Here is a 23,408-nt window from a genome sequence, read left to right as displayed (position 1 = left end):
GTTCTGTGAAGTATATTTTTGGAATTTCAGTTGGCATTGCATTGAATCTATATAGTAGTTTTGGAAGTATGGCCATTTTCACTATATTGGTTCTTCCTACCCAGGAACAAGGGATTTCTTTTCATTTTCTTATATCCTCCTTGACCTCCTTTTTCAGAGTGCTGTAGTTTTCAGTGTAGAGGTCTTTTGCTTCCTTTGTTAGGTTGATTCCTAGATATTTCATTTTTTTGGATGCTATTGTAAAAGGAATTGTTTCCCAAATTTCTCTCTCTGTAAGTCTGCTATAAGAAGACTATTGTTTTTTGAGTGTTGACCTTATATTCAGCTACTCTGCTGAATCTGTCAATTAGATCTAGAAGACTTTTGACCGAGTTTTTTGGGTCTTCTATGTAAAGTATCATATCATCAGCAAATAATGACAGTTTCACTTCTTCCTTTCCTATCTTTATTCCTTTTATTTCTTTCTCTTTTCTAATTGCTGTGGTTAATGTTTCCAGAACTATATTGAACAGGAGTGGTGACAGTGGGCATCCTTGTCTTGTTCCTAATTTTAGCATGAAAGTTTTCAGGTTTTGATTATTTAGTATGATGTTGGCTTTTGGTTTTTCATAAACAGCCTTAATCACATTGAGATAAAGACCTTCTATTCCAATTTTCTGTAGCGTTTTTATCATGAATGGGTATTGGGTTTTGTCAAATGCCTTTTATGCATCTATTGAGATAATCATATGGGTTTTGTCCTTGACTCTGTTGATATAGTGTATTACATTTATTGATTTACGAATGTTGAACCATCCTTGCATCCCTGGGATAAATCCGACTTGGTCAGGGTGTATGATCTTCTTGATGACCGTCTATATTCTATTTGCCAGTATCTTGTTGAGGATTTTTACATCTATGTTCATTAGGGAGATTGGCCTGTAGTTCTCTTTTTGGGTTGGGTCTTTCCCTGGTTTTGGAATCAAAGTAACACTTGCTTCCAGGAAGGAATTTGGAAGCCTTGCTTACCTTTCAATTTCCTTGATGAGTTTAAAGCATAATGTCAATAGTTCTTCTTTAAATGTCTTGTAGAATTCAGCAGTGAAGCCATCAGGACCTGGGCTTTTCTTTGTTGGTAAATTTTTTATTACATTTTCAATTTCACTCATTGTAATTGGGATGTTTAGAATTTCTATATCTTCTTCATTTAACTTTGGTAATTCATATGTATCTAGGAATCTGTCCATTTCTTCTGTGTTTTCCATTTTATTAGAGTACAGGTACTGGAAGTAGATATTGATGATCATCTGGGGTTCTGCTGGGTCTGTCTTTACTTCCCCTTTTTCATTCTTAATTGGATGGATTTTAGCCTTTTCTTTCTTTTTTTTTGATATGGTTGGCTAACGGTTTATTGATTTTATTTATTCTTTTGAAAAACCAACCCTTTGATTCATTAATGTTTTGTATCATTCTCTTAGTCTCCACTGCATTGATTTCTGCTCTGATCTTTATAATTTCCTTTCTTGTACAAGTTTTGGGTTTGTTATGCTCTTCTTTTTCTAGGAGCTTGAGGTTCTGCATTAGTTTATTTATCTAAGTTCTCTCTGTTTTCCTAATATGGGCATTCACTGCTATGAATTTCCCTTGTAGAACTGCTTTCATTGTGTCCTGTAGATTCCTGTATGTTGTCTTGGCATTATCATTTACTTGTAGAAACTATATAATTTATCCTTTAATTTCCTCTGTGACCCATTGGTTGTTCAAGAGGGTGTTATTCAATTTCCAGGTGTTTGTGGGAGTTTTGTGATTTCTTATGTTATTGACCTCCAGTTGTATTGCATTATGGTCTGATAATATACAGGGGGTAACTTCAGTTCTCTTACTTTTACTTAGACATGTCCTATGAGCTAGCATGTGGTCTATTTTGGAAAATGACCTGTGTGTAGCTGAAAAGAATGTGTATTCTGAATTTATGGGGTGGAACACTCTGTAAACATCTATTAAGTCCATTTATTCAACAGCTTGGTTCAGTTCTAAAATTTTGTTGTTAATTTTTTGTCTAGATGATCTGTCTATTTGAGATAGTGGGGTATTGAGTTCCTCCACTACAATTGTCCTAGTGCTTATTTGGTTTTTCATGTCCATTAATATTTGTTTTGTATAGTTGGAAGCATTCATATTTGGTGCATATATATTTAGGATTGTCATCTCTTCCTCTTGGATTGTTCCCTTCACAAGGATGTAGTGACCATCATTGTCTCTCTTAATTAGTTTTGGTTTGAAATCTACCCTATCTGCAAATAAGATTGCTACCCCTGCTTTTTTCTGGGTTCCTGTCATGTAGAGAACTGTTTTCCATGCTTTTACTTTCAGTTTATGAATTTCTTTTTGAGTTAGGTGTGTTTCTCGTCTACAGCATATTGCTGGATTTTGCTTCTTAATCCATTCTGCCAGTCTATTTCTTTTGATTGGTGAATTGAGGCCATTAGCATTGAGAGTTATAATTGATAGATATTGACTCATCCTTGTCATGATGTTTTGCTCTTGTTGGCTCCTTTATTTCTTATTTTTTCCCCCTTTCCCTTTAGTTTCTTACCTTGCCTGGTGGCTTCCTCGGTTGAGCCTCATGGAGTTGTGACCTTCATTGTCTTTTTCTAGGATATTGCTGACAATTGTTTGGTGTGCTGGTTTGGTGTTCATGAAATATCTCAGTTGTTTGTTGTGGAAGTATCTAATTTCCCCATTGATTTTGAAAGATAATTTTGCAGGAAGTTATTTTCTTTTTGGGTTTGAAATATTTCACTCTAGGCTCTCCTTGATTTGAGGGTTTGTGTTGAGAAGTCTGCCGTGATTCTGATGGGCTTTCCTTTGTAAGTGATTTGTTTCTTTCTCTAACTGTCTGTAAGATTTTGTTCCTCTGTTGGTTTTCTGGGATCTTGACTATTATATGTCTATGTGTAGATTTTTTTGATCATGGCTAGCTGGAGTTTTATATGCTTCACTTATCTGTAGGTCCAATTCTCCACCTCTGTCTTGGAAGTTTTCTACTATTACTTCTGTGAACAGTTTTTTGTGTCAATTGTACTTTCTCCTGTTTTTTTGTGGACTCCTATCAGTCTTATGTTATTCTTCTTTGCATCATCTAGCACCTGCTGAATTGATTTCCGTGGTTCCTTACTATTTTGAAGAAATCTTTGTTTTCATGGACCTTAACTTCAATCCTGTCTTCTATATCTGATATTCTATCTTCAGATTCCCTTAATCTGCTCTGCATGTTTTCAATGGAGTTTTTAATCTCTTGAATATCTGTTTGAATCTGTTTCATGGATTCCATTTCTTTTTTATGTTGGGTGATCATGGTTTCCATTTCTTTCTTATGCTGGGCATTCATGACTTCCAGCTTGTTTCTGAGCTCATCTATTTTTTTTACCTGTTTCTGTTCTAGAGCCTGTAATCATGTCTTTCACCCTGCTCACCATCTCTGTAGTTACCTGGGAAATTATTTCTGTTTTGAATTTTTCTAGAGCCTCATTCATCTGTTTTGTTACTTCCTGTGCTATCAGTTCAGGGTGTCCAGGTGGTTGATTATCACACTTTTCCACCTTATTTCCCCCAGAATTTGCCTTTTGTGGGTTGGAAGTCTGAGGTTGTGCCTTACTTAAATGTCTTCTTATTTTTGTTTTTGGTACTGTCCTTGGTTTAATTCCTGGGTTGATACTTTCAAGTTGCTTATCTTTCTGATGTATTTAGAACACTTATGGAATGATTGCTTCTCAGAGGTGTCTTCCAGATATAGCTGGTCTTTAGGTTTTGAGTCTCTAATGACTCTGAGGCTGTCTCATTTTCATTATACCAGGAAGGACAACTGATTAGATCAATCACAACACCTTAGCGCAAGTGATACAATCAGCAACACCATAACATCAAGTACCTCTTAGAAAATGACAATTTGTGGTAGTTATTAATCTATCACCTTTAACTGTGTAAATTAAATCAAAATCAAGGACCAACCCAACATATGTTTATGGTGAATAAACTCTTCATTATAGCAACTTTACCCTTCAGGATGGGGAGTTAGAAGGAGTTGGGGAGGGAGGAATATGTATGTAAAAGGGTAGGGGAAGATTGGCAGTTAGGCCAGATGGCACAGGCAAGAGAAGGAAAGAGAAGAATAGAATGATAAAGAAGAAATATGAACTAGGAGCAGAACAGGAACACAAAGGGAGATGAAGAACAATGTGGGACAGCAAGGGACCAAGGCAGAGAGAGGGAGAAAGAAAAGAAAGAAAAAAGAAAAGTAAAAATTTTAAAAGAGTAGCAAAGAAGAAAGAAATTAAAGATAAGAGCAAAATAAATAGCAGTAATTTTGAAAATAACAAGTAAAAGATAAAAACGAAGGGCCTCCTTCAGGGTATGTCTCTGCTGTCACAATAGACAACGTGGGCAGCAGTGTGCAGTTATGTCAATGACTCTCAGTAAGCTAGTCACAGACTCATGAGATTCAGGCAGATTTCTGGCTGCAAGTCCCAAGCTGAGCTCCCTGACCTCCTGCAGGGTTGAACTCTGAAAGGTTCTACTGCAGGTTCCAGCTGCCTTTCTCCTGAAGATAGTCCAGGTTCTGATGGGAGGTGATGATCCCTCAAATTACCAAGCACAGTGCTCTGGTGTCCCTTTATTGCAGAGATTCTCTTCACTTTCCCAGTGGGCTTCAGTCTTCATCAGGGAGGCTGAGAGAGGCCCTCTCTCTGTTGTTCCCTTCTGCAGCTCAGGACAATAGCCTTTATGACCCCCTGTGCCTCTGTAGTGTGGATCCAAGAAGCTGTACAGCCAAGAGGCGGGTGTGTGTGTGTGTGTGTGTGTGTGTGTGTGTTTGTGGGTGGTGGTGGTGGTGGTGGTGGTTGGGGGGTGGCATCTGGGGGAGGGCGGCCAAGCTGGAGGATGGTGGACATGCCTGGGGGTCCTCACCAGCTTGGTTACCAGTTTGGTCTCTGGCTTGGTCTCCTGGTCGAAAGTGGGCAGAGCTAGCTGGACTCAGCAGGGTGCACTTAGCCCGCACCTGCTCTGCCTGCTCACACAGCCAAGCTCTGGTGAATTCTTAATAAATGGTATCTATTGTATTCTGACCACAAGGTAACAAAAAAGGTCTAATACACTGTTTTTCAATATTAAGAATATTTTATATATTATTTTAAGAACTCTAGGCCCTGTGTAGTGGGTTAGAAAACTATACATGACTCATTTAAGAAGTATTCCTGCCTACAAAATGTACCTTTAATGTAGATATATAAGTTATATTTGAAATGAGATATGCTTATATTTTATTACTTTTTAGGTAAAATAAAACAAAGCTACACAAAAACATGCAAAACAAATATATAGTTTAGAAAATTATTATAAGGCAGTTTTCTAACCAGCGCTGATTTTAATAAGTGAATATTGGCAGCCTCTCCAGAAGTACTCCCAAAAATCTGTCCCAGTCATAGCAGAACCCTGCTTGCAGAGTACTGTGATATTGGTGTGCACAGTAAGCAGTTCCTTATGGATTTTTCACAGTGGATTTCCTTAAATACTATGTAGTTCAGTCTTGCTTATTAAAAAGAAAACTTACTGTATCTTTTATACCTCTTTTAATCTACAAGGTATTTGTTTTTTTGTCATTTCTTTCTCTTTCTTACAGTGTATCTATGGAAAATCCAGAAGGTTTGACCTTCCAGAGTCAACAGTGTGGATTTTGCTGACTCCCTACTTATGGTGAAGTTCCATATGTTTTGCTATGCTTTGTCTTTCCTGCAAATTTGTAGCAGGATCCAGACACTCAGTTGGATTCAAGTTCAGTCCCTTTGGCAAAACTTTAAGCTTTCATCAGGAGGCATGTAATGTCTGTTATTTGCTCTTTTTAAACGTTTACAACAGTTATTATTCAAAACACACATACATTAATTTACCAGGGTTGCAAAAAAGGTAATATAATCTCTTGCTTCATTTTTATTTATTAGCTGGTATAATTCCATAAGACAATGTTTCCTCTCATCTCCTATTTGATTATCTAGTAATACAGTTCCTAAAGTAGAGGCAAGTATAAATATTTGATTTTTTTACTTATTCAATTTTCAAGATTATATAAAGTGGTTTTCAGTCATTCTCAAAAGATGACCAATTAGTTTTAGTTTAATGTCCTTGAAAACTTTTGGATTTAAAAATATTTGATAGAGAAGATGCCTAATCACCCTGCTGCAGACAGGCAGGTCTGCCCATGCCCTATCTAGGTCCTGAGTCACACAGAACACGCTGAATCAGCCCGCTGCAGACCAGCAGGTCTGTGCACACTCTACCGAGTTCCTGAGTCCCGCAGAAGACGCCCAAGACAGGCAGGTCTGGCCACACCCTACCGAGGTCCCCAGTTGCACGGAACACATGCCAAATCAGCCCGCTGCAGACAGGCGGGTCTGTGCACGCCCTGCGGAGGTCCTGAGTCCTGAAGAAGACACCAAATCACCCCGATTCAGACAGGCAGCCACCTGATTCCATACTACAAGACACAGAGGACACCAGACCACCAGACCAAGGTACTGAGTCCCACTGCTCCTGGTCCAGAGGAAGGGGCTTCCCGGCCACCATCCCTCCGGCTGCTCCCAGCCCACAGGAAAGGGCTTTTGGGTCACCATCCCTACCGCTGCTCCTGGCCCCTATCCCACCTCACCCAGCTCAGAGGAGGTAATCCGTGCAGGTGCTAACAGGCCCCCACCCCAGTCGAAATGAGAAAGCACGTAAATAAGTCTCAAAACCAGACTTCCAGATCACCTACAGCAACCCCAAAGGGAAATGAGATGGAACCCTCTGATACTCAACCACCTGGACCCACTGAACTGGCCACAAAAGGGGATCTGGAAAAAATGAAATCAGAAATAATTTCTCAGATAACAGGAGAAATTGTGCCCCTAGTGCAAGACATGATTAAAAAATCTAGAGAGGAGCTCAGGAACATGATGGAATCCCAACATAAGAAACAAATGGAATCCATAAAACAGATGCAAATAGATTTCCAGGACATGAAAAACTCCGTTGAAAGTCTACACAGCAGAATGAGCCAATGTGACGACAGAATTTCAGATATAGAAGATAAGATTGCAATTAGTGACCAGGAAAAGAAAAATTGCTTCAAAATTATAAGGGAACATGAGAAATCAATCCAGCAGCTGCTAGATGATGCAAAAAAAAATAACATAAGACTGATTGGGCTCAATGAAGAAACAAGAGAGAGTGGAGATGACATAAAAAATCTCTTCACAGAAATAATGGCAGAAAACTTCCTAAGCAGGGGAAAAGAGCTTGACATACAGATAAGTGAGACATGTAGGACTCCAAATAGCCTTGATCAAAAAGAATCTACACATAGGCATATAATTGTTAAGATTCCAGAAACACAACAGAAGAACAATGTTCTCCAAGCAGTGAGAGAAAAGAAACAAATCACATACAAAGGAAAGCCCATCAGAATCACAGCAGACTTCTCAACACAAACCATCAAGGCAAGAAGAGCTTGGAGTGACATATTCCAAGCCCTAAAGGAAAACAGCCTCCAACCCAGATTGATGTACCCTGCAAAACTATCTTTCAAAATGGATGGAGAAATAAGATACTTTCATGACAAAGAGCACTTTAGGAACTTTGTGAATACCAAACCAGCACTCCAAAGAATTTTACACAATATCCTAGGAACAGACATTGAGGATCACAACCCCAGGAAGCAAAGCAGAATGAACCCATCTGGCATGACAAGAAATTCAATGTAAAGGGGGAGAACCCAACAAAAAGAAAAAGTCATGGCAATGACAAGTCAATATGTTTCAGTTATAACCATCACAGTTAATGGTCTCAATTCACCAATCAAAAGAAACAGACTGGCAGAATGGGTCAAGAAGCAAAATCCAACAATATGCTGCATCCAAGAAACACACTTCATTCAAAAGGAAACTCATAGACTGAAAGTTAAAGGGTGGAAAACAATACCGCATGCGACAGGAACCCAAAAAAAAGCAAGAGTAGCTATCCTCTTGGCAGATCAAGTAGATTTCAAACCAACACTGATTAAGAGAGACGAAGAAGGACACTACATCCTTGTAAAGGGAAGAATCCAAGAGGAAGAGATGACAATCATAAATATCTATGCACCAAACACTAGTGCACCCAACTATATAAAAGAAATACTAACAGACATGAAAAGTCATATATGCACTAATACAATTGTAGTGGGGGACCTCAACACCCCACTGTCACAAATAGATAGATCAACTAGACAAAAAATAAGTAATGAAATACTAGAACTCAATTGAACTCTTGAACAAATGAACGTAACAGATGTTTACAGAGTGTTCCACCCCACAAAATTGGAATACACATACTTCTCAGCTGCACATGGGTCATTCTCCAAAATAGACCACATACTCACACATAAAACATGTTTAAGGAAGTGCAAAGGAATTGAAGTTATCCCTTGTATATTATCAGACCATAGTGCGATGAAATTGGAGATCCATAGCAAAAGAAACTCAAAACATTTCATAAACACGTGGAAATTGAACAACACACTTCTGAATAACCAGTGGGTCTCAGAGGAAATTAAAGAAGACATCAGACAGTTCCTTCAATTAAATGACAATGACAATACAACATACCAGAATCTATGGGACACAATGAAAGCAGTCTTATGAGGGAAATTCATAGCAGTGAACACGCATATTAGGAAAACAGAATGAGCCCAATTAAACAACCTGATGCTGAACCTCAAGCTTCTAGAAAAAGAAGAGCAGGACAACCCCAAAACTCATACAAGGGAGGAAATTGTAAAGATCAGAGGAGAAATCAATGCAATGGAGACTAAGAGAATGATACAAAAAATCAATGAAGCCAAGAGTTGGTTCTTCAAAACAATCAACAAAATTGACAAACCTTTAACCACCCTTGTCAGAAAAAGGAAAGAAAAGGCCCAAATCCTTGAAATTAGGAATGAAAAGGGTGAACTTACAACAGACCCAGCAGAAATCCAGAGGATCATCAGTACCTACTTCCAGAATCTCTACGCCAATAAGATGGACAACACAGAAGAAATGGACAGATTCCTAGATACATACGAATTACCAAAGGTGAGTGAAGAAGACCTAAAAATTCTGAACACCCAATATCAACCAATGAAATTGAAAATGCAATTAAAAACTTATCAACTAAGAAAAGCCCAGCCCTGATGGCTTCACTGCTGGTTTCTACAAGACATTTAGAGAGGAACTGCTGCCACTACTGTTTAAACTCTTCAATGAAATTGAAAGGGAAGCAATACTCCCAAATGCATTCCTGGAAGCAAGCATCACCTTGATCCCGAAAGCAGAGAAAGACCCAACTGAAAAAGAGAACTATAGGCCAATCTCACTAATGAACATAGATGCAAAAATCCTTAATAAGATACTGGCAAACAGAATGCAGAAGATCATCAAGAAGATCATACATCCCGATCAAGTGGGATTCATCCCAGGGATGCAGGGATGGTTCAATATATGAAAATCAATCAATGTAATACACTATATCAATAGAGCCAAGGACAAAAACCATATGATTATCTCCATAGATGCAGAAAAAGGATTTGACAAAATCCAATATGCATTTATGATAAAAGCCCTACAAAAAATTGGAATAGATGGTCTCTACCTCAAACTGATAGAAGCCATCTATGAAAAACCAACAGCCAATATCATACTAAATGGTCAAAAACTGAAATCCTTCACACTAAAGTCAGGAACAAGACAAGGATGTCCACTATCACCACTCTTGTTCAATATAGTTCTGGAAACATTAGCCACGGCTATTAGACAAGAGAAAGAAATAAAAGGAATAAAGATAGGTAATAAAGAAGTCAAATTGTCATTCTTTGCAGATGACATGATACTCTATATAGAAGACCCCAAGAATTCCACCAAAAGTCTTCTAGACTTAATAACCAAATTCAGTCAAGTAGCTGGTTACAAGGTCAACACACAAAAATCAATAGCTTTCCTCTACACCAGTGACAGACTCACTGAGAGAGAAATAGGGCAAATAATTCCTTTCACAATAGCATCCAAAAAACTGAAGTACCTAGGAATCATCCTAATGAAAGAAATCAAAGACCTCTTCTCAGAAAACTATGGCACTCTGAAAAGAGAGATTGAAGATGATATCGAAAATGGACAGACATCCCCTGCTCCTGGGTAGGAAGGATTAATATAGTGAAAATGGCCATACTTCCAAAACTGCTATCTAGATTTAATGCAATTCCAATTGAGATCCCAGCAGCATACTTCATAGACCTCGAGAAAACAATCCAAAAATTCATTTGGAATAAGAAGAGACCCAGAATAGCAAAAGCAATTCTAGGTAACAGAGACATTGTAGGGCGTATCACAATCCCCAACCTGCAACTCTACTACAAATCTACTGTGATAAAAACAGCATGGAACTGGCAAAGAAACAGACTTGAGGACCAGTGGAACAGATTAGAAGATGCAGAAACAACGCCAGACACCCTCAACCATCTCATCTTTGACAAAGGAGCCAAACACCCTCACTGGAGGAAAGATAGCCTCTTTAATAAATGGTGCTGGAAAAATTGGGCTTCAACTTGCCAAAGATTAAAACTAGACCTGTATCTCTCACCACGCACTAAACTAAAATCAAAATGGATTAAAGATCTAAATATTAAAATAGAAACTCTGAACCAGTTGGAACAGAGGTTAGGTAGAACCCTTGAAGACATCGGTGTAGGAAAAGATTTTATGAACAAAACCTCAGTTGCCCGTGAACTAGCACAAACAATCAACAAATGGGATCTCTTCTTATTAAAAAGCTTCTGCACAGCAAGAGAAACCACCAGCAGTGTGAAGAGACAACCCACAATGTGCGAAAAAATCTTCACCTGCTCTTCCTCAGACAAAGGTCTACTGTCTCGAATCTATAAAGAACTTAAAAAGATCAGACCTCCCAAATTTAAAGAGCCAATCCAAAAATGGGCATCTGAAATGAACAGACATTTCTCAGACAAAGAAGTAGAAATAGCAAATAACTACATGAAAAAATGTTCAACATCACTGGTCATTCAAGAGATGCAAATGAAAACAATGCTGAGATTCCACTTCACTCCAGAAAGAATGGCTGCTATCATGAAATCAACCAATAACAAATGCTGGCGGGGCTGTGGGGAAAGACAAACCCTGCTCTACTGCTGGTGGGAGTGTAGACTGGTGCAACCACTGTGGAAATCAGTGTGGCGATACCTCAAAGAACTAGGACTGGAAGTCCCATTTGACCCCACTATTCCACTGTTGGGGATCTTCCCCAAAGAATTAAAAGAATCATACCACAGTTATATATGTGCGCCCATGTTCATAGCAGCACAGTCTGTAATAGCTAAAACTTGGAAACAGCCCAAATGCCCATCAACTGGAGACTGGATAAAGAAAATGTGGTTTTTTAGTAAAATGGAGTACTACTCAGCCATAAAAAATGAGAAATTAGAGACATTTATAGCTAAGTGGATGCACATTGAGGCAATACTCTTAAGTGAAATAAATAGGACATGTATAAATACTGAACAGTTTCTCTGGTGTGAGAAACTGAAAGTGTAAATAAGGACTAAATGTATAATAGGTAATGTGAAATAGGAAGAAAAGGGGCAAAGGGGAAGGAAGTGTGAGGGCTAGGGGAAAGGATAGAAGGGAATGGGATTAATATGAGAAAATGGAAAAATAGGAACAAAATCTTTGTAAATAGGGAGGAATGGAGGGGCTGACAAGAGGGCTGGCAAGGGTGAAAAATAAGAACCAAGAGAGACTATGTAAAGGTGCAAATTTCCAATGATCAATGTCATTATATTGTATACCTAAAATGTACCAATGATTAGAATGAATAATCGATAATGTAAAATAGGAAGAAAAGGTCCAAAGGGGTAGGGGTAGTGGGAGGGGCAGGGGAAAGGAAAGAAGGGAAAGGAAAAATGATGAGAAATGGAAAAAATGGAAATAAAGTCTTTCTAAATAGGGAAAGGTGGAGGGCATGAAGGGAGGGCTAGGAATGGGGAAAAAATAAGAACGAAGATCCATTATGTAAAGGTACAATTCCCAGTGAGAAATGTAATTGTGTTGTATACCTACAATGTACCAATAAAAGTATTTAATACACAAAAAATTTTGATAGATTTAAAGGAATTGTTAATTTTATTCTCCGTAATACTTTATTTTGTGCTATCATTGGTCAACGTGAGCTTCTTCCAATTTGCCTCTGAAATCTTTTGACTTTACAGAATGGTCCTTTTTGAATTCTAGTATGTCCAAATATTGCCAATTGTCCTGCACAATTCTCACTCCAGACCTAGAATCAGCCATTTTTCTCTGATGACCCAGTATTTGTAAGAAATGGGATATAAAGGACAAAATCCAGGCTCCATAATTACTCATTGGACTTGCATTTGACATGGATTCTAGTTTTTATCACAGTAAATTCATTCTAATTTATGATTTTACTTTCCTTTTCCATACTACATCTGTGTTTTTTTTTCCATCTACACTGAGAATCCTGGTTCCCATGGATTTAAAAAGTGATGTAATAGAATGTTCCAGAATACTCACTTTCTATTGTTTTTTAAAGTTATATATACAACGGTCCCAGAATAACAAAATTAAGAGATTCTATTTGATATCTGAAAGAGGTCAGATATGTTTTCATACGCTGTCTCCATTCTTCCCCTATTTTTATAGAATTGTGCAATATTTATATTTCCATATTGGACAGTCATTAAAGTCTAGAATACCTTTTGCATTAATTAATTCTATGAGTTAATCTAATGTACATCTAATGATCCCCCTAATTTTTCTGTCAGTGTCCCCTTAGTCATTTCAGTTGTCTGAAGCTTGTTCTCTAGTAAATTCCAGAGGAAGGACCAATGAGAATGACATTTCCTGAGTTCCTACAGGTTGATTACTTTTTAAAGGCTATGGCATTTATGCATTTTTCATTTTCTTCCCTTATGTGTCTTTGTGTGTTGGCTTCATTGTTTATTGGCATTAATGTGCTGCTGTCAAATACAGAAAGAAATCTTGTCATTTATGGCAACATGGACGAACTTGGGAGACATTTATGTTAAGTGAAATAAAGCAGGCACGTGAAGCAAATACTGCATGAGCTCATTTACACGTGGAATCCAAAAGTGTTGAATTCATTGAAGCAAAGACTAGAATGGCAGTTACTAGAGTCTGTGGTAAGTGAGATTGGGGAGATGATGATTACAGCATATGAATTCAGGAGATCAATCTTACAATGTAGTTATCAAAGTGTAACAATATAACAAGGTATTATAGTCTTAAAAAATTGGGAAGAGAGTAGATTTCAATGTTCACATCATAAAAAATGACAAAGTATGTTAGGTAATGCATATGTTAATTAAATAGATTTAGTCTGTCCATAGTAAATACATGTATTAAGCCATCATGCTGTTAACTGTAAATACTTGTACATACAATTCTTGTTTGTCAATTAAAACATTTTTGAAAAGCCCTGATGATAATCTACTTTTTAAAAACTGTCATGTAAGTCATGTACTAATTTTGCATAGATGAAAAATAATTTTTTCCTGTTTTATAAAGCCTATTAATTTTACTAAATTATGTGTATATATTGCTTGTATAGGTCAATATTCTCAGGTTTTGTGTTCTAATATATTGTTTCTTTTTTAATTTTAGGAAAATTTCCTTGAATCATAGCATTTATATTTGTTTATTTTCTTGTGTTTTTTTGAGGATTGCTGGACTACCATCAATATTTGTCATTTTCTCTTTTTTCCTCATTTACTTTAATAGTCTTCACTTTTTAAGTTGAGATAAAATAATGTATGTAATATTAGATATGTCGTTTAAACATTTTAAGTGTACAACTAAATAGCATTAAATACATCTACAGTGTTATGAATCCTCTACCACCATCATTATCCAGCTCTAGAACATTTTCATCCCCCCAAGCTTTAAACAACTTCATATTCTCTCCCCACTTTTCATTTACTTTTGGCTTTTGAAAGTTTTCACTGATTTCTATAAAGGCATTGTTGTTGTGTTTGTTGACTTTTTCCTTAGATTTATTGCTGTTTAAATAACAAATAAAAATTGTATGTATTAGGTATACAACATGATATCATTTTTAAAAATTAATTTTATTGGGACATTTTAGATATGCATAATGATAACATTCATCATATGGAATTTGTACCTGTACATAATATATCTTTATTCGTCTTTTTTCTCCCTTTCCTCTCCTCCCTTCAACCCCTCATCTCCTCCTTAAACAAAAGCTTTGTTTCCATTTTTCCTTCTCTTCTCCTTTTTTACTTTTTTCATCCTCCCTTTCCCCCTCCAACCTCCCTAGTTCCCCTTCTCATTTGAACATTTTCTTCCTATTTCACAATATCTATTATATATTTTGGTCCATATTTACCCTTTTAGTTCCTCACAGCAGAGAAACAATGTGGTATTGGAACATGTGTGTCCAATTTATTTCATTTAAGAGTATGGTCTCAGGGTGCATCCATTTACCTAGAAATATCTCGTTTATCCTTCTTTATGGCAGAGTAGTACTGTATTGTATAAGAAAACCACATCTTTTTACTGATTCATCGGTTGATGCACATTTGGGCTCTTTCTGAGATTTAGCCATTACAAACTGTGCTGCAATAAACATGGATGTGCATATATCTCTGTGGTATGATGCTATTAACTCTTTCAGGAAGATACCAAGAAGGGGAATAACTGAGTCAAATGGAACCTGTAGTCCTAATTTTTTGAGAAATCTCCACACTGATTTCCACAGTGATTGCACCCACCAATAATGAAGAAAGTTTCCTTTTCCCCCCATAGTCCTACCAGCATTAGTTATTGGTTGATTTATTGACAGTAGGCATTCTTTCTGCAGTGAGATGGAATCAGGATTGTTTTAATGTGCATCTCTCGAATGAGCAGAGATGTTGAACATTTTTACATATATTTATTTGCCATTTCTACTTCATTTGAGAAGTATCCATTTCAGATGCCTGTATTTGGATTGGGTCTTTAAAGTTGGGGTTTTTCATATTTTTTTTGTTTACTTACCTATTGATGAACATATAGATTGTTTCCATATCTTGGTTATTATGAATAATACTGCAATGAATGTGAGAATATAGATGTCTCTTTGAGATATTGGTATCATTTTCTTTGCATATATACACAGAAATAGGATTGCTGTACTATATGAAAAGCTGTTTTTAATTTTTTGAGGAGCTTCCATACTGTTTTTTATAATGTCTATATCAGTTTATATTACTGCCAACCATGTACCAGGGTTCAATTTTCTCTATATTTTTACAAAGCCTTATATTTTGTTTTTCTAATAATAGACATCCCAACAAATGTGAGAATGTATCTCATCATATTTTGACTTGCATGTTCCTGATGACTAGTGATGTCTAGTACAATTCATATACCAGGTGGCCCTTTTTATCTCTTCTTTTGAGCCATGAATATTCAGGTTCTTTTCTCATGTTTTAATTGGATTATTTGTTTTCTATTAGGGAGTTGTTTGAATTCATTGTACATTTTCAATATTAATGCTTTATCAGATGTATAATTGGCAAGTTTTTTCTCCCATTCTGTAAGTTGACTTTTCACTCTTTTAATTGGTTCCTTCATTGTGTAGAATCTCTTTAGTTTGATGAAATCCAATTTATTTATTTCTGCTCTTGAAGCCTGTGCTTTTTTGTCATGACCAAAAAACTATTTCCCACATCAAAGTCAAGAAACTTTGTCCCATGTTTTCTTCTAATAGTTTAATAGTTTCAAGTTGTACATTTAAGTATTTAATCTACTTTGATTTCTCCATATGGGCTGAGATAAGGGTCCATTTCATTTTTTTGATGTGTATATCCAGTTTTCTTCACATCATTTGCTGAAAATACTACACTCTCCTGATTGTGCATTCTTGGCACCTGTTAAAGATCAGTTGACAAGGGGTACATGAATTTATTTCTGAGCTCTATATTGCATTTATCTATATGTCAATTTTTATGCCAGTATTATATTCTTTTATTGTAATTATAGTTTATTTTGAAATCAGGCTATTTGTGACACCATATGAATTTTAGAATTTTTTCTGTTTCTGTGTAGAATGTCACTGGAGTTTTGGTAAAGATAGTATTAAATTTATAGCTCACGGGATAGTGCAGACATTTTAGCAATATTAGTTCTTCTAATCTGTGAACATGGGATCTCTTTCCATTTATTTCTATTTTCAATTTCTTTCATCAGTGTTTTAGTACTGATGAAATGTACAGTACTTTAGCTTTCCTGGTTAAATTAATTACTAAGTATTTTTATTATTTTTGATGCTATTGTTAATAGGACTTTTTCTTAATTTCTTTTTGGATAGTTTGTTGTTAGTGAATATAATTCCAACTGGAGTTTTGCATGTTGGCTTTGTGTCTGAAGCTTTCCTAAATTCATTAATTAATACTCATAGTTTTTTGTGGCATTTTCGGGATTTTCTCTTTATATAAGGTTATGTCATCTGCAAACAGACAATTTTGCTTCTTCAGTTCTAAATTAGATGCCTTTTATTTCCTTAATTGATCTGGCTAGGATTTCCAATTCTATGTTGAACAGAAGTGGAGTCAGCACCCGTTTGTTTCTGGGGTTAGAAGAAAAGCTTTTAGCTTTTCATGACTGAATATGATATTAGCTATGGATTTATCATACTTGGTCTTCCTTTTGTTGGAATGCATTCTCTTTATACCTAATTTGTGGAGAGTTTCTATCATGAAACTGTGTTGCATTTTGTTAAATGATTTTTCTGCACCTACTGAGATGATTGTGTGATTTTTATCCTTCATTCTGTTAATGTGACATATGTTTATTTATTTTTGTGATAATTATGATTTAGTCTTCATTTGTAAAATAGTTTTTTTATTTTAAATTTTTTCTTTAATTCTGTCATGTTCTTCATGCATTTTTCTACTTCTGATTTATGTTCTCTGATAAACACATTGTCATATTACTCAGTGTTTCTTAGCTCATTTTGAAATATTGTAATTTTGATTTTTTACGTATGTTTCTGGAATGTTGTAATTATTTATAGAAGTGTGATTCTATTTCTTTATTTTCTATTTTCTTATTAATAGCTTTCTGTGGAATTTTACCTTAATACTTTTCTGCTGCTTCTTTTCATGTGAATTGTTTCCTGTAACTTTAGTAGGTGGTTTGGTTCAGCTGTATTTTCTAACTTTGCTGAGCACACTTTGCTATTTTCACGTAGCATTCATGCTGTCTTTGACTTTGTTGCTCTTTTCCACTCCTACCCTTTATCTGAATCTTTCCTTTCCATTATCTCCATTGTCCCTGTCCTTCTCAATTTGATTCCACTCCCAGCAGGTTTTCCTTATTGTGAAGTCCTGTCCTGAAAGGATCTGCTTGGTCTCTTTTGAGAATGCACACAGGTAGATTGCATTGAATACTGATGGAATTTCTGCTTTCTCCTTGACTTGTCCTGCTGCACTTTAAGGTGAATACCTTTTCTCTTTTTTCTTGAATTAGTGAAACGCCTTGTTGTAGCCCTCTGATTTCTCCCACAAAAATGCTAACAGTCATATTTTGTGCCTACTTGTGGTTTGTCTCTACTTGCATGTATCTTGATGTTAAGATACCTTGCTTACCTTTTTTGTAAAACTATCTCTCTCTCTCTCTCTGTTTTTATCTAGGAGTTTACAAAGACCCCAAACTACTACTAGGTCTAATTTTCTGGCACCTTCATAATTCATTTCATCATTACTAAATTTTCAACTTTATTAAAGATTAAAATGCAAATGGATGTCAAAAATGAAAAAATAGAAATATTCCAATTACTAAATAGAAATAAAAAATTATTAGAAATAGAAATTTCTATTTCTAAGCACCAAATTGTTCCATTTGTAAAATAAAAACAGTGTTTGTAAGACAAACTGTTAGGCAACATCTTGCCAGATAGGTAGTTGACTTGAAAGTGATCCCAGGAGCAGACATATAGGACAGGTACAGTAAAATGGAAAAGGGAAAACAAAACAAGGGTGTGTTATAGAGATAGTTACATTATAGGTAACTGAGTCTGGAACCTTTCACAGAGATTTATGGAAGATGTAAGAACAAAATATTTCTATACTTGTTTCAACACCAACTAACCAGGGGTGGTTCTGCTGTAGAATTTTCTCACATTTCTGGGATAAGCATGTGCAAATAGACAGTGGAGTTCCCTGGGCATCACACGTAGGAATCTGAGAAATTTCACTTCAGTGGATCAGGTAAAAGGTGAGAACTTGAGATTTGGGTAGTGTTTCAAAAACTTTTTACAAAAGTTGTACCAAAGTTTAGTAAAGTATGTAAAGACAAAATCACCAACATTAATGAATGATATGTAAGCAAATTTCAGAGAAAATATTTAAATTACCTAGGAGTAGATTTCACCCATGTGAATTTCTTTCGCATAATGTACATTAATTTTGATAAAGCTTAATTCATTTAATTTTCATTTATTTGATGGGTTAGGCAGTGGTTGGGCTGAAGTTTTTCCTTGCTAAACAAGTTTTTCTTAAGTGATTAGCATTACAATTAAGGTTCCTGGAAAATGTTGATTAAAATAATTTGCAAATAAAATAATTCTAGAAATTCTTACATATATACAAATTATAAGAAATAGACATTACTGAAGTATTGTCCCCAAAAGACATTTGCAAGCTAATTTTATTAGATTATTTTTATTTATTTCAAAAAATTAAACTAGTTCAAATACATTGTCTTAAAAGTTATCTATAATATAGTCTTTCCATTAATTTCAATTTGTCCTCTTGTCTATGGGTTGAAATTTTTGAAAATTTTGGCATGTTTTACTAGAACAAAATTTGCAAACATTATGGATAGGTTCATTTTTGGCAATCAGAATCAAAATTTATAGTAAGTGGAATGAGTCATAATAAAATCTTCTGTTTGAAGAATAATATTTTATTTTACAACTGGAACAATTTCTATGATAATCAAGGGCCTCTGAGTCCCTTTGGAGCCAAGATAATATATTTGTGGGATATCTAATCTTTTACTCCTTAGAAACATTCTTGGGCAAACCAGAGCAATGTGGATGGTAAGGACTGGTGTGGATTATAATAGATCCTGTACTGAGTTTTTCATTGACATTTCTATAAGACCAGTGAAATGCATCCAGTGTCTATATTTATCAAATTTTAATGAGCCCTAAACATGAGAGACAATATATATACATATAAAATCAACATTTTTTGTTAAGACAGTTCTTTTAGCAGCAAACTTCCTACTTAAAACCTGATGGTTCCTAAAAGAAAGGGTTACCCATATTGCCTTAGTCTTAACCAGGAAAAATACATTTAACAGCAGTGTCTTTTTAGTTAAGTAATTTATAACATTTTTAAAAGAATACATTTCAAAATAGAGAAATGTGTCTTAAATTAGTTTTACTACCTTCTAATCTTAGTTTAAGATTTACTCAGAAATATGAAAAGGACCTGCTGTCACCATGCCACAAAGAGGAGAACTTACCATCATTGCACTACAAACTGTCAACCCTTAGCTGGCTCTGCACCTTGGTTTCTCTCAGCATAGGGTTACAGAGGCAACTACCAAGCAACCAACCCAATTAAAGATGAAGCCAACTTCCTGGAGAAGAGGTAAGCGTAGAAGAGTTGGCTCCTTCAGGGAAAAATAATGGGTAATCCGGCAGAGCTAGTTGCATGTAAAGTCCATGCCTGTTGTAAAATGCAAAACTAGTGTGGAGTTTTACCTCAAGAATGCCTTCATGTCAAAATAGAGTTGAAGAAGAAATCCAGTGTAGTGCTGGCCATATTGCCAGAGAGAGTTTAGTCATGCATCATTTGGAGAAGGGGTTGATTGTGTGAGACTGAGTCACAGAACACCTATACTACATTTTAACTCCAGGACTGAAGTGTTACCCTACCACAGAGACTGGGTGAGAGACAGCCATGAGAGATGTGGAGAGGGTGAGGGCTAGACATAGATCCCCTGAGATCCCCTGAGAAGTTCAGGGCAGAAAAGGCACAGGACTTGCATTCTGTGGTGAGAGGCCAGGTTCAGTGGGTATGAATTTTAGAGGTGGTGGGAACTGAAGGCAATAACATTCTGTTCAGAACTCTGCTTGATCCCCTGCTCTACTGACTACATCCAATGCAGATGGTTGGTCTGATTGTTTCCTGGTATACCAATGTGAGTGGGGATGTGACTCAGCTTGGATAGCAGTTTCAGTCTGAGGTTTACAGTTGGGGATCCTCTTGAACAAGGAGGACACATTACAAACCCAGAAGTGGGGGTGGAGAGAACTTTGACTTGCTGGCTTCCAAAGACTGCAGGCCTTGGAAAGAAACCACTCAGTTGGAAATACACAGAACAAATTTTTGACCCATTTTTTCTCCTTTATTGTTTCTCTTGTTTTATTTTTGTGTGTGGTTAAGTTTTAGTTCCAATTTCCTTTTTAAATTATAATTTTAATTAAATAATAATAATTTGTTTTGATCTTTTTTCTTTTCTCTATCTTTTCTTTTCTCACTCTTTTATTTTGTTTCCCTATAATTTCTTTCCTTCCATTTACTCTCCCTCTCTCTCTCTCTCTCTCTCTCTCTCTCTCTATATATATATATATATATACACACACACACATATTTATTTATTGGTACATTTTAGGTATAAAATACATTTACATTTATCATTAGGTGTTTGTACCAGAATATGATGTATCTTAGTTCTTATTTTTTCTCCCATTACCTGTGCACCCTTCACCCCCTCCACTCTTCCCTATTTACACAGAGTTTGATTCCATCTTTTTTCTCATAATTTTTCCTTTCCCTTCTTCGCTTTCCCCTTCCCCTCCCACCATCCTCAAACCCTTGGACCTTTTCTTATTTCAAATTATCAATTATTCATTTTAATCATTTTCATCCTTATTTACACTTTCAATTTCTCACACTAGAGAAACTGTTCAGTATTTACACGTGTGTTCTATTTATTTCACTTAAGAGTATGGCCTCAATATGCATCCATTTAGCTATAAATGTCTCTAGTTTCTCATTCTTTATGGCTGAGTAGTACTCCATTTTATAAACAAACCACATCTTCTTTATCCAGTTTCCAGTCGATGGGCACTTGGGCTGTTTCCAAGCTTTAGCTATTACAAACTGTGCCTCTATAAACATAGGTGCACATATATCACTGTGATATGATTCTTTCAATTCTTTGGGGAAGATTCCCAGTAGGGGAATAGCTGGGTCAAATGGGACCTGTAGTCCTAGTTCTTTGAGGTATCTCCATACTGATTTCCACAGTGGTTGCACCAATCTACATTCCCACCAACAGAAGGGTTCCTTTTTCTCCACACCCCCACCAGCATTTGTTATCGGTTGATTTCTTGATAGCAGCCATTTTTGTGGGTTGAGGTGGAATCTCAGTGTTGTTTTCATCTGCATCTCTTGAATGACCAGTAATGTTGAACATTTTTTCATATATTTATTTGCTATTTTTACTTCTTTGTCTGAGAAATGTCTGTTCATTTCAGATACCCATTTTTGAATTGGGTCTTTGAATTTGGGGGGTCTGATTTATTTCAGTTCTTTATATATTCTCGATAGCAGACCTTTGTCTGAGCTACAGCTGCTAAATATTTCTTCCCACATTGTAGGTTGTCTCTTAGCTCTGTTGGTAGTTTCTCTTGCAGTGCAGAAGCTTTTTAATACGATGAGATCCCAGTTGTTGATTCTTTGTGCTAGCTCCCATACTACTGAAGATTTGTTCATAAACTCTTTTCCTATGCCAATGTCATCAAGAGTTCTACCTAACTTATCTTCCAGCAAGTTTAGTGTTTCTGACTTAACATTTAGATCTTTAATCCACTTCGATCTTAGTTTAGTGCACGGTGATAGGTATGGGTCTAGTTTTAATCTCTGACAGGTTGAAATCTAGTTTTTCCAACACCATCTATTAAATAGGGTATCTTTCCTCCGATGAGGGTGGTTGGCTCCTTTGTCAAAGATGAGGTGGCTGAGTATGTCTGGAGTTGTTTCTTCATCTTCTAATCTATTCCACTGATCGTCAGGTCTGTTTCTTTGTCAGTACCATGCTGTTTTTATCACAGTAGCTTTGTAGTATAGTTTCAAGTTGGGGCTTTTGATACCCCCAGCCTTGTCTCTGTTGCCGATTCTAGGCTTCTTCTGCTTCCAAATGAATTTTTGGATTGTTTTCTCTAGTTCTGTGAAGTATATTGTTGGGATTTCAATTGGCATTGCATTGAATCTATATAGTAGTTTTGGAAGTATGGCCATTTTCACTATATTGGTTCTTCCTACCCAGGAACAAGGGATATCTTTCCATATTCTTATATCTTCTTTGATCTCCTTCTTCAGGGTGCTGTAGTTTTCAGTGTAGAGGTCTTTTGCTTCCTTTGTTTGGTTGATTCCTAGATATTTCATTTTTTTGGATGCTATTATAAAAGGAATTATTTCCCGAATTTCTCTCTCAATGGGTCTGCTATTTGTTTATAAGAAGACTATTTTTTTTTGAGTGTTGACCTTGTATCCAGCTACTCTACTGAATCTGAAAATTAGGTCTAGAAAACTTTTGACTGAGTTTCCATTTCCTCTTTATTTATTCTTATTTCATCTTTTTCTTGTTGATTTTTTGGTTACTTTTATCTGATACTATTAATTTCCCTTTACTACTTACTAGGATCCTTTATTTCACTTTTATTACCTTCTCATCTTCCATCACTTAATTTTTCAAATTTTAGTTTTTTCTCACTCCCATTTCCCATATTCTCTATCTTTACTAGAATAACCATTAAGCTTTATGACTCTACATAGTTAACTATGTCTTATTATTGTTGAATACTGTTCTATTGTTATTGGCGGTAAAGTTATTCCCTTTAGTAGGTATTTACTGTAGTTTATATCTAGTTTGTCTTAGTGATATATATTATAATCATAGATCTCTTTTCTGTGATTAAGGGTGGAACATTATTGGTTCTTAGACTTTGTCAGTATCCAGTTTGTATTGGATGCTATTGCTGATGCTGATTTTATTATTGTAGTCAAGGTGACCTAGTCATTGCTGTGAATTGGTTTTCTCTGTATACTATTTCTGGGTTGCCTAGGGATCATAAATAATACTGTACCCCATTCCTGAAGAACTATTGGGCCAAATAAGCTGCAACCTCCCCTCCCAATAAACAGAGGTGGTGGGATCCTGGGACGGAGGCAAAGGCTAAGAGTTAATCATGTCCAGAGGATATCTCTGAATAGTAGACATTAACTAAAGAGGTATCCATACCAGCAG

At 36.0% G+C, this 23,408-nt stretch overlaps 1 long non-coding RNA gene across 1 annotated transcript in view; it reads left to right on the top strand.

Annotated features, from left to right (window-relative positions):
- LOC110344992 (uncharacterized) overlaps positions 1–23,408 on the top strand; it is a 121,288-nt gene that overhangs the window by 62,803 nt on the left and 35,077 nt on the right. Inside the window, exons 3-4 of the long non-coding RNA XR_015441559.1 lie at positions 5,657–5,730; positions 13,089–13,258. This is a non-coding gene — a long non-coding RNA (uncharacterized LOC110344992). The remainder of the gene's footprint in view (positions 1–5,656; positions 5,731–13,088; positions 13,259–23,408) is intronic.

This window comes from Heterocephalus glaber, unplaced genomic scaffold (genome assembly GCF_053883595.1).
Source record: "Heterocephalus glaber isolate CG9 unplaced genomic scaffold, H.glaber_assembly_v1.0 deba00001523, whole genome shotgun sequence".
Taxonomy (NCBI): Eukaryota; Metazoa; Chordata; class Mammalia; order Rodentia; family Bathyergidae; genus Heterocephalus; species Heterocephalus glaber.
The sequence above is the reverse complement of the archived record's forward strand: the minus strand, read 5'-3'. Positions and strand labels throughout refer to the sequence as shown.